This window comes from Tympanuchus pallidicinctus, unplaced genomic scaffold (genome assembly GCF_026119805.1).
Source record: "Tympanuchus pallidicinctus isolate F22 unplaced genomic scaffold, pur_lepc_1.0 scaffold3, whole genome shotgun sequence".
Taxonomy (NCBI): domain Eukaryota; kingdom Metazoa; phylum Chordata; class Aves; order Galliformes; family Phasianidae; genus Tympanuchus; species Tympanuchus pallidicinctus.
The window spans coordinates 77735645-77749271 of record NW_026294747.1 but is presented as its reverse complement, the minus strand read 5'-3'; the positions used below and the strand labels follow the sequence as shown (position 1 = coordinate 77749271).

The following is a 13627-nucleotide window of genomic DNA, read 5'->3' as shown; positions in this document are numbered from 1 at the left end:
GCTGATTGTTAGTCTTGCAGAAAACTAGTGTTAGCTTAATCTTTTTCTACAATTGGTCAAAACAAAAGACTATCTCTCCTTTCCTATGTTGTCTCCTCTTCTGTCATGTCCATTTCTGTGTGGAAGCTGACACACCTATGTAGTTGTGCATATTAGTGGAAGAAATTCTTTAATCTTCTTCCTGGGGAAGGAGATGGGCTGTACTTAGTGTTCTATGCTAAGCATTTCTGAGTGTACTGTAGGCTGTTCCATCCTCATTATGTATGAAGCTGGGAGAAATTCACATTCACACTCAGCCTTCAGATTTGTCTAGCACATTTCATTTATGCTATTAGCAATTTGAAACCCTTTTGTTGTCTCATACTTCTTCCCAGTCATGGCTCATTATTGACCACTGTACTGATACAGTCCCTGAGTACCAACCATATTTGGTTTCCTAGCTATCGCACAAAATGGGCACAGATATTAATCAAATCTCCAGAATAAAAAGGTAAGCTCCCATTCAGAGGAAAAAATCTTTCCTTCTACATCTGTGTAAGTGGTTCGTAATTTATGTCAATTGACAAGTAATAGAAGGGGCAGGCAGCAATTTCCTTCCAGTGGTCCATGCAAGGGGAAGGCATGTTACCTGTTTGGAGCTCTAGTGGCGGGTACTATTGCTTCTCTTACCATCCCTAAAAATGCAACAGAACTGAAAGGGACCGTAGGAAGCTGTTAAACCTGAGGTTATTTTGAAATATTTCACTTGGTAACAGTAGTTACAAATTGTCAAATCAACTATATTTCATTATTCATTTTTCCTTCCTTTCTTCTTCTGTCCTGCCCTCCTAACCCTTCTACATGTAACATGCTCTGAATAATGATATTTATCCTTTTATTTGAACAAGGAATGAGGGAAGTTCAGATAGATAATAAAACACTTTTTTCTTTTTCTTAACTCTTTAATGTTACTGATGGAAATTTCTGCTGAGGCAATATTTAAACCCTCTTATGTAACTAAAAATGATGTTTTTGCAAGGGTCAAGATACAGCATTTTACTACATCAATTCTCCTAATTGTTCTTTCAGATAAGTTTACTGTTTTTCAAAACCTATGTTCTAGCCATCATGATTTAATCTAGAGCCCTTCAGCTTGCTGGTAATTTTCAGTAATAGTAATATCTTCATACTGTTGTCAACTAGAACAGGAATCCAGGAAGAGCTTTGCAAACACTTGCTTTATTTTAAAACTCTGCTTGTCAAAGTAATGTAACTACAGAAATGTAATTGATTTCCTCATAGTTGAAGATTTGTGTTAGGAAAGCAAAACAAATTATTATTAAAACAACATCACCATGCTTCCAATGCCATGAATAGGTTTATAAAAATCTAATGAAAGTTCAAAACTATTTTGATAGGGAAAAAAAAAAAAAAAAAAAGCCAATAACACAACAAAACAAAACCAGAATTACAGAAATCTTTAGTTCTGAATTTGAAACAAATTGTCCCTTGTTCCAATATAAGTAACAGCTTGAGATCCCTGCTCAGACAGGTGATCAGAAGGAGTAGATTCTTTTTCCTTGCTAATTTCCAAACATTTCTTCCCCATGACTAATGTGTTATTTCTGAGGAATTGTTTTGGTCCCAAGTAATCAACATTTTTCTGACAGAAAAAATTTCTGGAGTGTTTTCATCATAAATTCATCTTTAAATATTGGTCTTGATTGTCATTTAGATTGAGTGACAGATCCTCTTTCCTTTTCTACTCCCAGCTTTGGCAACAGGAAACGTCTTTGGCTGTGATATGCTTGCTTGTACCACCTCTAAAGAAGCAAGGTTTCTGTGTTGGCTGCTATTTATGCGGCTTTGATGAAAGACTTGAGCTGTCTGAGAGAAGTGACATGGTAAAGCTGGAAAGCAAATCATAGACTTCCATGTGTATCTCCTCCAATGACTGGGCAGGTGATCAGAAAGGAAGTTATTTCCCTGATTGTGTCCTCATCATGCTTCACCATACTACAGGTATAACAAGATAGAAGATTCAGATAGGGGCTGCAATAGTGCTGGTTCACTAAATGTGTATCCTTCTGGACTGGGAGAGAGAATCAGTTTCCTTGCTCATGCTCAGCAAAGCTTTTTGAAGAAGATACGTTAATATGTTTGCTCTAGCATGTTATCAGTTACACAGGAGTATGTAATATACTCCTGCAGTTCTGCTTTCCTTTTGCATTCCTTAAGCTCTGTTGACAGATCAGTTGTTGTCTGACCTTTCTGCTTTTGTCTTGTTTAGTCTCATTAACCTTTGAGGAATGAAGTGGATGGGATGCAGTTAATCAAAACACAGAAAGCCCGAGAAGGTCACTGCAATGCAGTGTGCAGCTGGATTTCATAACAACAGGGTTTGCATTTCCCATCTTGACTGTCACACTCATCTCTTCAACATTTCAGAAGGGAGGAAGCACAAGGTGTTGGTGGTGTCTCCGCTAGTCCCACAGATGCACCGCTCATCTCCTGAACCCATAAGGGCCTTTGCCTTAATCTAACTTATTCTCTTGACATACAAGTGTTCGCTAGATTGCTACAAGTATCCTTGTACCAGTGGGGAGTTATTTTGGGCATACAAGCCAGAAAGGAGCTATAGTTTGCTCAGACAGACCCTCCACTTTGGATGATGTCAGTAATCAGAGCTGCACTGCACTGTGTAGCATGCATTCAATGCCTGCCCCTCCATGGAGACATTGTTGCTGTTAATCTCTCCTGTGCAATGAGTTGCCATAGCTTAGTTTTGATACTGTCACATGAGTCTCTCAGAGGGTGAGGAAGGCTAAGCCTGCACTCCACGGGGTGTTGTAAAACTGTGAAAGCAGGGTCTGGCCCACTCTGCTAATCTGCCTAGTATAAAATAAAAACAGTAGGCAATCTAGAAATGTGGGTGTGTTATACATGCAAGATATGCTTGGTACTGCCTCCCGTGGGGGCTAGAGTAAGTAATTTGCATTAATGATATTTCAAGGACAGTGTTGTGATTATTTAGGTTTGCAGTGTGCATATCTTTATGTTTGGGCATCAAAAATTATAGTTTTATGCTTTGCAGCACATACTAAAAGATGCTCCTTACTGGGATTGGGACCCTTTGGACAAATCTCTGTCTTTCAAGTGATGAGAGAACTGCTGTTGGTAGGATTTCCTTATTTGGATTATTCTGGGGATTCAGTTTAATATCTTTTGGTCAGATTAGCTCCTTAACTGTGATTTCAATGTAGGGGATCTGTCTAAGCATGGCAAAATCAGGAGTTGAGTTACTTTGAAATGTTTAAAAAAAGATTATGGAAGGAAGGACAAGAATGATTGGAGAGTAACAGATTTGAAGGTTTTTTTGGTTCGTGTACTGCCCCTTTAGGAGCACTGGCCATCTTCTGAGGCCATAACAATGTGGTCTGTATCACACCAAGTCACATAGCTGGTGTACCTGAAGTTGTCACACCAAAGTCAGAGAGATTGGATGAGTCAGATAACTTGATATGAGATATGGAAGATCCAGAATTTGCTGTGATGTGGCTTTCTATGTGATTGGTGTTAACACTTATGGGTAGAATCAAGACAAAACTAAAGAAAGCAAGAAAAATCCACAAATGTATTTGTCACTGATTTTATTCTGATGCACCTACTTTCCTAGAGGAGAAGATAATCATTTTAAAAAATGAAGTGTTTGTGAAATAAGAGCTTAACAGCTAAAAATGTGACTTGTATGAGGAAAACTTATGGCAATTTTTTTTTTTTTTTTTTTTTTTTTTTTTTTTTTTTTTACAAGTTGTTTAATTAAACTGGAGCAGTCAGTCCACTGTTGTGGATACACTAGTTTTTCTCACAAAGAGATAAGTGCTTTGTAATCTTACAAGTGAACAACATGTCCAAAAAAGTTTCTGTGACAGTTTAGCTGTTTCAGTATCAAGCATGACCAGTAATTATACCAGTAAAATTTTCTTAGGACAGAAAGCAAATGCTTAGCAAACAGTTGAGCTCGTGGAGGAGCCTCTTGTCTCTCTTATTCTCTGCCATTTACTGGGTGTTGCCATCCAACAGCTCACCCAATAAGATGGGTTGTATGGGCAAGACAGGTTTAAATAGACTGAAGTTGTATGTGGGAGACTGCCTTTGCAATCGTGGAGAGAGAAAATATCCAGTCAGTGACAAGCAGCTAAGAGAGGCAGTCTTTGCATATCTATATCTGGAGAAAAAAAAAAAAAAAAAAAAAAGGCACAAAAAGCCCTGAAATCCTGGCCTTACCCAGACAGTATGGCTATGTTAGAAATTTGCAGCAGCTGAACTAATGCATTGTCAATAAGTTACTATGTTTTACTCCCACAATTCAACCATCTGACATGCATTACCTATTAATGGTGGTTACTAGGCATGTATTGTGAAAATCTACACAATACCTCATTTTAAGTATGTGTAGGATGGATGTAGACTAATGTTGTTTAAGAAGTGTAACAGCTAATTTGTCATACCCTAGCAGGAATGAAAGTAAACACTGGTTAAGGCTGCATTTTGCAGAACTGCTTTAATATTAAAAGAGGAAAAATTCCAGTTCATTACTGTTAATCTTTTTACTTTGAGGGGGGAAAAAAAGAAAAAAGTTTTGTTTAAAGTTCCTAGATGTTTGTTTTAATGATTTCTTATTTCTACATGTGAGTCCTTAACTGTGACAGGGTAATCACAATCTTGAATGAGATCCATGATCTTTCTGAAGTTTTAAAATATATTATATTTACTTTAAAGCAAAGCATAACTTTGTGCCTTTCAACTGTCTATCTCTACAAATAAAGAGGCAGAAAAGCAACAAAAAAAAAAAAAAAAAAAAAAAGGATTTTTGTAGATTTTTTAAAATATATTGAAAGGGGAATAATATTGTTAATGTTGGTTCTTCTATAATGCCTGTATACAGTTTGCAGTTTTTAAAGCATAGCACTTCATGGATGCAGGATGTTGTGTTACAAATGATGCTCCAAAAGTAACATCTTCTACCTTATTATATTGGCCCACGTTGTCAGAGGTGGATGTCAGTGGTATGGCAGTAAAGGTTGAACCTTCCCATCAATATTCCATTACATGTTGCTGTGTGACAGAGGCAGTCTGACAGAATGGCTTCTGACATGGAATTACACATGGAGCAAAGGTATGGAACTGAACTCTTTCATGTGGAAAAAAAAATGGCACTCAATGACATTCACTGATGCTTACTGAGCATTTATGGAGACCAAATAGTGGATATTAGCACAGTAAGGTGGTGAGTGGTGCATTTCAGCAGTGTTCACAGTGATAGTGGAACAACTTTGCTGGTGAATATTTCATGACATGAAGTGTGACGTGAAGGTTCTTGTTTATTGCTGACATAAATTCATGTTATAGCTATGCATTTATGGTGGTGACTACACTGAAAATTAGTGTTTTGTACTCTGAGAAATTCCACTATCAAATAGCATTATTGTGCTCTTTTCATCCACTGTAGTTTCCATGGATGTAGGAGGTATTACTTTCAGAGCGACCTATGTATTTATCCAGTGAAAGTATGTATCCTATTTTGGAGAGAGAAACTATGATAAGAATATTCACCTACCTCACTAGAACATTTATTTTGATACCAGTGGCACTGCTTCTAAGGGTAAGATAAGCAGGACTTGGTGCTCTGAAGATATGCTCTGGCTGTATTGTACTAGATGTTGTATTTTACATTTCCTGCTTACAAAAATTGTGTAGCAAGGCAAAAGTGGACTATAAATGGTGTCAGTCCAGATTCTGAGAACTCGCTGGCATTACTCATGTTCTTTGCCTTAAACACATGCTTTCCTGTGTCCAGTCTGGAACCTGGATCTAGTGAGGGTCTTGGGATTATACAACATCATCCTGATAGAAAATCTGAATTTCATATTAGGAAAATCTCTACAACTTGAATCTAGAAAAGAGAAAACGACTAAGATAAAGGAAGAGCTGTTTGTTTCAAAACAGCTGTATCTGAACACTGTAGAGCCAGAAAATATTTTTCATTGTATGTGTTCATTGTGTGCACTTATGAAATTGAAGCAAGCTGTCAGGCAGGATACAAAGCAAGCATGAACTGCTGATCCCTACTTTTGCAACAGCTTTCATAGCTGATGGCAGCACTGAAGCACTTGGTGAATAATGAGGTGACCCAAAGCAAAGGCAACCATTTCTGGTGCAGTAAATACAGTGAAATAATAGTCTGTTAACTAAGTAAGGAAAATGTTTTTTTTAAATTACTACATTTTCTAGTTTTTCTTTGTGTATGGCATATCTGAGAGCCTTAATCCCTAGAAGGCAGCAAGGGAAGAAGCTCCTCCAAATTGCAGGAATAAAAGAGGCATGAGTGAGAAATGAGAAAACCTTGTTTTAAATACACTTGTACTTAGCTAAACAAGATTTAAGTGGTAAAGATAATATTTATGTCACTAGCTATGTAGTTTCTACCATTTAGTGATGGAATTCTGTGATTTCAGCTGAAACAATTTTGTGCTACCTATGTTGCCATGAAATAACTTGCAGCGTTGAATCTCTTGGGATCCAGTTCGTGTCCTGACATTGCTGGGCACATGACTGACCCAACAGGTAAAGTCTGGGCTGTTGCCCTCCCTGCGGCCGTGATGCAAAGAAAATGTGATACAATCTCTTTAGCTTTCCTGGTAAGGCTATTATCCTGAAACCTAAATATTTCTGGATATAATTAAACAATGTAAGGAGGAAAAAAAAAAAAGTACAGGTCACATTTCTTTGGCTCAGCCAGATCATGTTCATGGGAGTCCATTGTACACTGTGGATTACAGTATTTATCCCACGTGTCACAGAGGAACGTTCACTTCATGTGCCAGGCATGTTTTAGATAGTTTTAAGTCCATATTTTTGTGATCTTCCTATTGCAAGGAAGAAAGTGTTCTCCAGGACTGTGGAACAGTTCATGTTGGCAAAGGAGTGCAAAAGGCGAAGATTCTGCTGTCTTCTGTAAGACCAAGACAAATGTGAGTTTCTTTTACTTACTGATGGAGATGAACAGGTAGTCTGATCTTCAAAGCTGAAGAAGATGAGATAAAAACATCTCATGGTATATAGTGCTGCTGTTCAGCGCTACTTGAGGACACTCCAGACTTCATCAAAAGACTTGTTCAGACGCAGTTGTACAAGGGAGATCAGAGGCAAGACGAACAAGTAGAACACTAAGAGTAGACTAGACAACTGAAAAGAAGTAAGAATTCATGTGATATTCTTCTGAAAGAAGAAAAGGAAGCAGCAAAATATCTACAGTAATATCTGCTGACAGCTTAAATGTTTCCTTCTTCAACAGTACTCATTTTTCACATTCTATTATCATTGCAAGAAGTGTCTTTTCTCTTTTTGATTGTCCTTTCTTGCCAGTAAAGCTCAATGCCATCTATCCAGGATGAACTAAGAGGATGCACGTCGCTTGCTGACATAATACTCCACATTTTGCCAGCATTTTAGACCTGCCTCTTGATTTCTCTTGCATCCCCTTTGATCCCATACACATGTGCAATATCTGGTAAGGCATTTGAATGGTTTTTTGTCTTTTTTTTTTTTTTAAATACTACTCTTCTCCCTGAAGTGTGACGCTTCAGTGCAGTGTGATGTGATCACCCCTGGAGGATCACTGTATTGTCTTCAAACCTTTGTGATTGTGTTCCAGTATTTAGGTAAATGTTTCAGTTTCTACTAGTCTTCCTGGTACTGCCCCTGTTCTAAGGCATGCTCTTCAGCAGCACATTTAATAATATTGTGATTTTTGTATTTCAAATTTTCAGAATTTTTTTTCTGATATATGAAAATGCTGAAAGGGAAAACAAATTGCTACCTCTTACGATGTTAGCTCTTCTGTATTCAATTAGTTACAGCAGTCCATAGACTATTTTATGTTTAAAAGTATTTATCAGCTGTGGATCATATATCAAAATAATTCACATTTGGAAAAATATCCCCTTTATCCAAAACCATGATTTGGAGATATGAAAAAGTTGTTTTTTCTTTTTTTTTTCTTTTTTTTTTTTTCCATCTTACTTGATATTGTTTAGAATTTATAGATAATATTTTTGACCCCATCAGGACCTCTTCAGGTAGTAGATAGCCAGGATGATGTATGTGACTTGAGAAGATTGTGTGCGGTCAAGAAGTTCAATTTCCAAAAGGCCTGCAGGGGATAAAGCTAAGATTTTTAAGGAGACTGCAAGACAGCAGTGTCAAGATATTGAATTTTAATGAATATAGAGCTATCTTGGATGATACCTGTCCTAGTTTACCCCCTATCAATTATGACTAAGTAATGTTTGCTGTATCTTCTTTAGACCGTTAAGACTCCTTGTTAACACTTGTTAACACTAGGTGCTTAATGTCACTTCATCGGAGTTTTCATATTTTGAAAAATACATTTGCATTTTAAAACTGAATTTTTTTTGTGGATATGTTTGTTTGCATAACTGAATACATATATATGTACATATAGGAATTACTTATTGGAACCATTCTGATCTGCATATATCAAAAGTCAGGATCCTCACTTAGTGTTTCCTTAAAAAATTGGATTTTGAGATTATATTTCAAAAATACTTTTCCCTCAGTACATTGTTCAAGGACGGAGTAAGAAAAGATGAAATAATGAAAGAGCACTTTTTTTTTTTTTTTTTTAGTCAATATCGTAGCGAACTGGAATAAGCAACTCCACAAATGGAGTGTAAAATGTCTTGAGTGGAGATCTTTTTTGTACTTATAAATTAGTTCATGTGGGTGTTAAATACACGATCTACCAGAACCATGTTTTCAGAACAGGTCTATTAATTTCAATATTTCTCTGAAAAATAAAATTCCTAAAGAGAGTAATTTTTACCAGAAGTTCATTTGTTCATAAACTCTGCTGCATCCTTTTTTTAAACAGTTTCAAGATGAGGGTGTAAAATCCTGTGGAACATCACATTTTAAGTAAACTTGTTTAATTTATTTATACTTGTGTGAAATATCTTTATTCCATTACCTTTATCAGAGGTATTCAGAAGCATGTCATAACAGAACCTTCTCATAACCTTGGGGCTGTGTGGCATTTGCACCCATCATGGATGTTCAGTGCTGTGGTGAGGTACAGGACAGAGTCTTGGAAACAGTTCTTAGTGTTGTCTGTTGTGAAGTCCTAACAACACAAGAGAATATTCTACAACCCACAGAACATAAGTCCCAGAATGTTCAGAAGAGGCTTAAGGATTTTATTGTAATTTTCAGTGAAATTAGGAAGGAGTCTTTCGGGCTTTCAGTTTCAGCTTTTTTTTCCATGTCTGCATTTTATTCCCCTCTTAGCATGTCTGTCCTTTTTGAGATCTGTCAGATACTACAGTGCAGTAAATGAGGAAAAAAAAATTTAAATAGGCTATATTCTAGTGCACAAACCAGGGGATGCACGAAAATGGAAATCTGTGTCCCAGGCCCTGAATTCTTTGACTGTGTTCCTTATACCTAAATCCTGCTTTTCTACTTCAAAGGAGGCTCTGAAGTGATTATTAGTATTCCTTTGGTATAATTTTAGTATTCCAGTGAAATTTCATCTCAGGTAAGTAAATTCTCCTTTAACAAATATCCTGAGCCATTGCAGCTGGATGTGAAATTCTTTCCTCGCTATCTGTTCTTAGGTTTTGAGAGTGATAGCTATCTAGAGACAATGCTGCAGTGGGTGAGAGTGCTACTTACGCATTTTTTCCTTCACTCATTTCCCAAGGCAGTGGTGATTTTGATTTCTTTGTTTTTGCAATGGTTTTGATACTTTGTTTAAAGGTATTTAAATAGTATAACATTTTAAATATTCTGTATGTACTAAGATTGGCAATTCTATGAGTATTTTAACTGTGAAACAGTGGTTACTGTCAAATTTAAATAATATTCCTTCTGTTTCCTGTTGGAAGAACAGTTGCATTTCTCTATGAGGCATAAATAGGAAATGATAGAGTGAAAGTAGGTGGCAAACGGGAGAGGAAATTTAGGTTGTACATAAAGCAGGATAACTAAGTTTATTTTTTCTCATTTCTGAGACTTGGTGCACAATACATAGGTTTACTTGACAGACTGATGATTTTGCTGTTATTATTCTCTCGATTTATTAATATAGTTGATCAAAATAAAAGGTGTTTTCTTTGAATATAGTATAAAATTTACTTTACTGGAATGATAATCAAATATAAAATCAAGGAAACAATTTCTTGTTGAGTTATGAACTTCTTTGTGCTCTAGAAAAGAGCAGTAAAAAATCTTGGAACACATTCCATGTGGAATAACGTAACTTTAGCCAAAGCAAGTTCATTAAAAATATTATTAGTTATGATGAAGTTTAATGTTAATTTTTTTTTTTTGTTTTATAGTAAATGACAAGCCTTTGTTTATTTTTAAATACTTTTTATCTTTGTAGATTATATCCATGTGTGATTACCAGAAATGCTCTAATGTTAGGACCTTTCTGATCTTTCTGTACTGTTTAATTAATACAAAGGATAGAGGTATGAATTTCAGCTATTTTATTCCTCGAACATTCTATAGTTTTGTTCTTAATATGTAACAAATTCAAAGTTAAAGATGACTAGGACGTAGCTATAATCATTATTTTCATTATGAGTTCAGACAAACTTTTTGTCATTTTCATTGTGTAAGACAAAGTAAATGCTAACAAAATAAAAGCACATAATTAAAAACAATTAATGCTGTTGTTCACCCTATATTCAATTATACTCATTCATGAAATGCTCCTTAGTAACTATCATCCCTCTATAAATAAGTTGTTATGCTACAGAATTCAATAGGAAGCCACATACAAGGGCTTGTACCATCTTCAGTCAGAAGAAAGTAATTCTCTCTGATTAAGAACTTGTTCCGTTGATCCTTGGCATGCCACGTATAGTTTTGAACGCACCTTTGAATGTTTCTTAAAGGAAGAAAATCCATTAAATAAATATATATTAATAAAACATCTTTGTTTTATGGGAATGTAAAATAAAAATCACAGCAAAGAGTGCTCTGATATTGAAAGGGGAATGGAAATGCTGACACCTGGAAGCTCCTGTTTTTTCAATGATACAGTAATAAATCACTCCACTTTACTATTAAAAAGAAGCTGCCACGCCTGTAAATCCACTGTGGGTACTAAATTCAAATCATTTATCTTCCTACATAGATAACAAATCCAATTAGGACACATCAGACCATGATGCCTTATTAATAAGGCTCCAATTTTACCTTGAATAATAAAAAATTTGTATTTATTTAAAATACCAGAAAGTGAGTAGAGATTAAAAGACAACATCTGTAAGTATAGTTTGAGTGAAATTCCAATGTATATTTTGAATTCATATATAATATACATATGAACTCCCATATAATCATGACCTGTTTTTATTTAAAATAGCTATTTTTTTTGTTTCAGTTCTCTTGTGAAGATAATTAAGTCTATTGTAAGACAATCACTGAGGGATCTTAGAATAGTCTGAGCTTATACTTACAGGTGAAACACCTTTGAGCATTTTTTCCCAGAATAATATTTTCAAAAGAACTATGCAGTATCTTCTAAATGCTATAGAGTGTGCTAACTTGATATTAGTCTGTTAGATTACTGTGATGTTTCATTAATAATGTGGAAAGACCTGAATCAGCTTTTAATTAGTGGTGAAGGTGAGAATATAAATGGTAGTCAGTCCTGGCTTGTTGATGAAGCCATTGAGTGGTTTGACTGTATGATTGGGAGGATACAGAAACTTATGCAACGAAGTCTCCCCAGTGGTGCTTTTGTATAAATCCAACTACAGTGGTAGTGACTGAGAATTTCAACATATTTTTGCATTGGAAAACTGAATTTGCTTTTAACCTTTTGAAATTAATAATTCTAACAAATTCATTTTTGAAGTTGTAAACACTTTAGGAAGTGTACGTTATTTATTATTAGTAGAAAATCAACCTCTTTAATAGGTTTTGTGTATTTGCAGCTTAGCTAATTTATTTGGGAAACATTATGCACAGTCAGTATTTTGGTTTAAGGCTCTTATAATTTAAATAGTAAATAATACTCAATATTCTTCAGTCATCGTTTTCCATGCCTTTGTGATTTTTAATGAGTCAACTTTATTTTTCGCTTAGAAACCTTGCAAAATATAACTCAGAAAAATTTCCATTTCTAATTTGAAAAAATTGAATAAAAACTGGCGTTTTTTCTTCACACAGATAAAAGGAAGGCAGAGAAGAGAAAAGGGACTGTTTAGGCCTCACTATACATATACACGTATGAGGAAGAGATAGTCATTATGCCTGAAAACATCCCATCACATTGATGCCCAACAACGATTCTTTTCTTTTCTTATGAGAAGTTAAGAAAATCTCCTGTAAAGCACTAAGGATATTACCTTCGTACCAGAGTGTCAGCATCAGCATACTTTCCTCTTCAGTGACAATATATGGAAGAAGTATTTTGATGCTGTATTGTGCATAAATTCTGCATTTCTGTGATTGGTTGCTTTACATTAACATTTACAAAGTTCATACCAACAACCATCATAAAATAAACTTGTTGGTATTATGGTATATATCTCTAGGGATATCAAACTGTATATCACTTAGCATTTTGTATTAGTTTTATTAAATATGCATACCTATTAATATTTTACTGTGTCATTTAGTTGGATGCTTAAAAAAAGATTTTATGAATCTATTATTTAAATGAGATAAAAGATTATATGGTTCTTTATGCAGAAAATATCTCTCATCTCTCTTACTTTATTATCTCATTTGGTTTTAGATGAAGGATGTCAGATTGCATAATGAGGGAATGAGATCTCATTTTCACCAAGGCTGCTCAAATTTAATGCATGGGCTTCAAGCTCCACTGTTCTTCTGAGCAATAAGACTGTGTGATACTTTTTTGCTTGTAAAATGTGGAGTAGCACATCATGAAGTTTCTAATTCCATGGTGATCAAAAGCCTGTGACTGTTAGTTGAAAAGTCCATGCTACATTATGTCTTTCTGTGTTATAGCTTTTTCTTCCTAAAATAAGCATCCTATTCCTGAAGGAAACATGCATGGTTGTCTTCCTTCTAGGGCTTTTGGAAGACAGAAAAATGTGTGATCATATCTACCAATTATGCATTTCACGTAGATGTGATATACGTTTTAAATGTCTTTTTAAAAACCTAACCACAAGTAGGAATGGATTTCAGAGGTAAGCCAGTCAGCAAACATTTTTAAAAATATTACTTGATTTAAAATCAACTGCACATCAGCTGTCTCTGAACATCCTTTTTTTTTTTCTTTTTTTTTTTTTTTTTTTTTTTAAGTTATCGTCCTTGGGTTCATCAAGCTTCTTATTAGAGTACTCAGCAATTTTTATTAGTGAATTGGTTTATTCTGAAATGAAATATCAGATGTAGAATGGACATAAACCAATGGTGCCTAGATTCATTTGAGGATTGAAGTTTAATAGAATATCATGAAAAAATCTAAGCTTTATTGTATTTTATCTACCTCCATTGGGGGGTGCCCTCTACAAGCAATTGGAATTGAAGGTTATCAGGAGTAGTCAACATGGTTTCACCAAGGGGATATCATGCT

The 13627-nt window shown here is 35.2% G+C and overlaps 1 long non-coding RNA gene across 1 annotated transcript in view; it reads left to right on the top strand.

Moving 5' to 3' along the window:
* LOC128087401 (uncharacterized) overlaps positions 1–7705 on the top strand; it is a 32822-nt gene extending 25117 nt beyond the window's left edge. Inside the window, exon 3 of the long non-coding RNA XR_008209825.1 lies at positions 7616–7705. This is a non-coding gene — a long non-coding RNA (uncharacterized LOC128087401). The remainder of the gene's footprint in view (positions 1–7615) is intronic.
* Positions 7706–13627: the final 5922 nt, after the last annotated feature.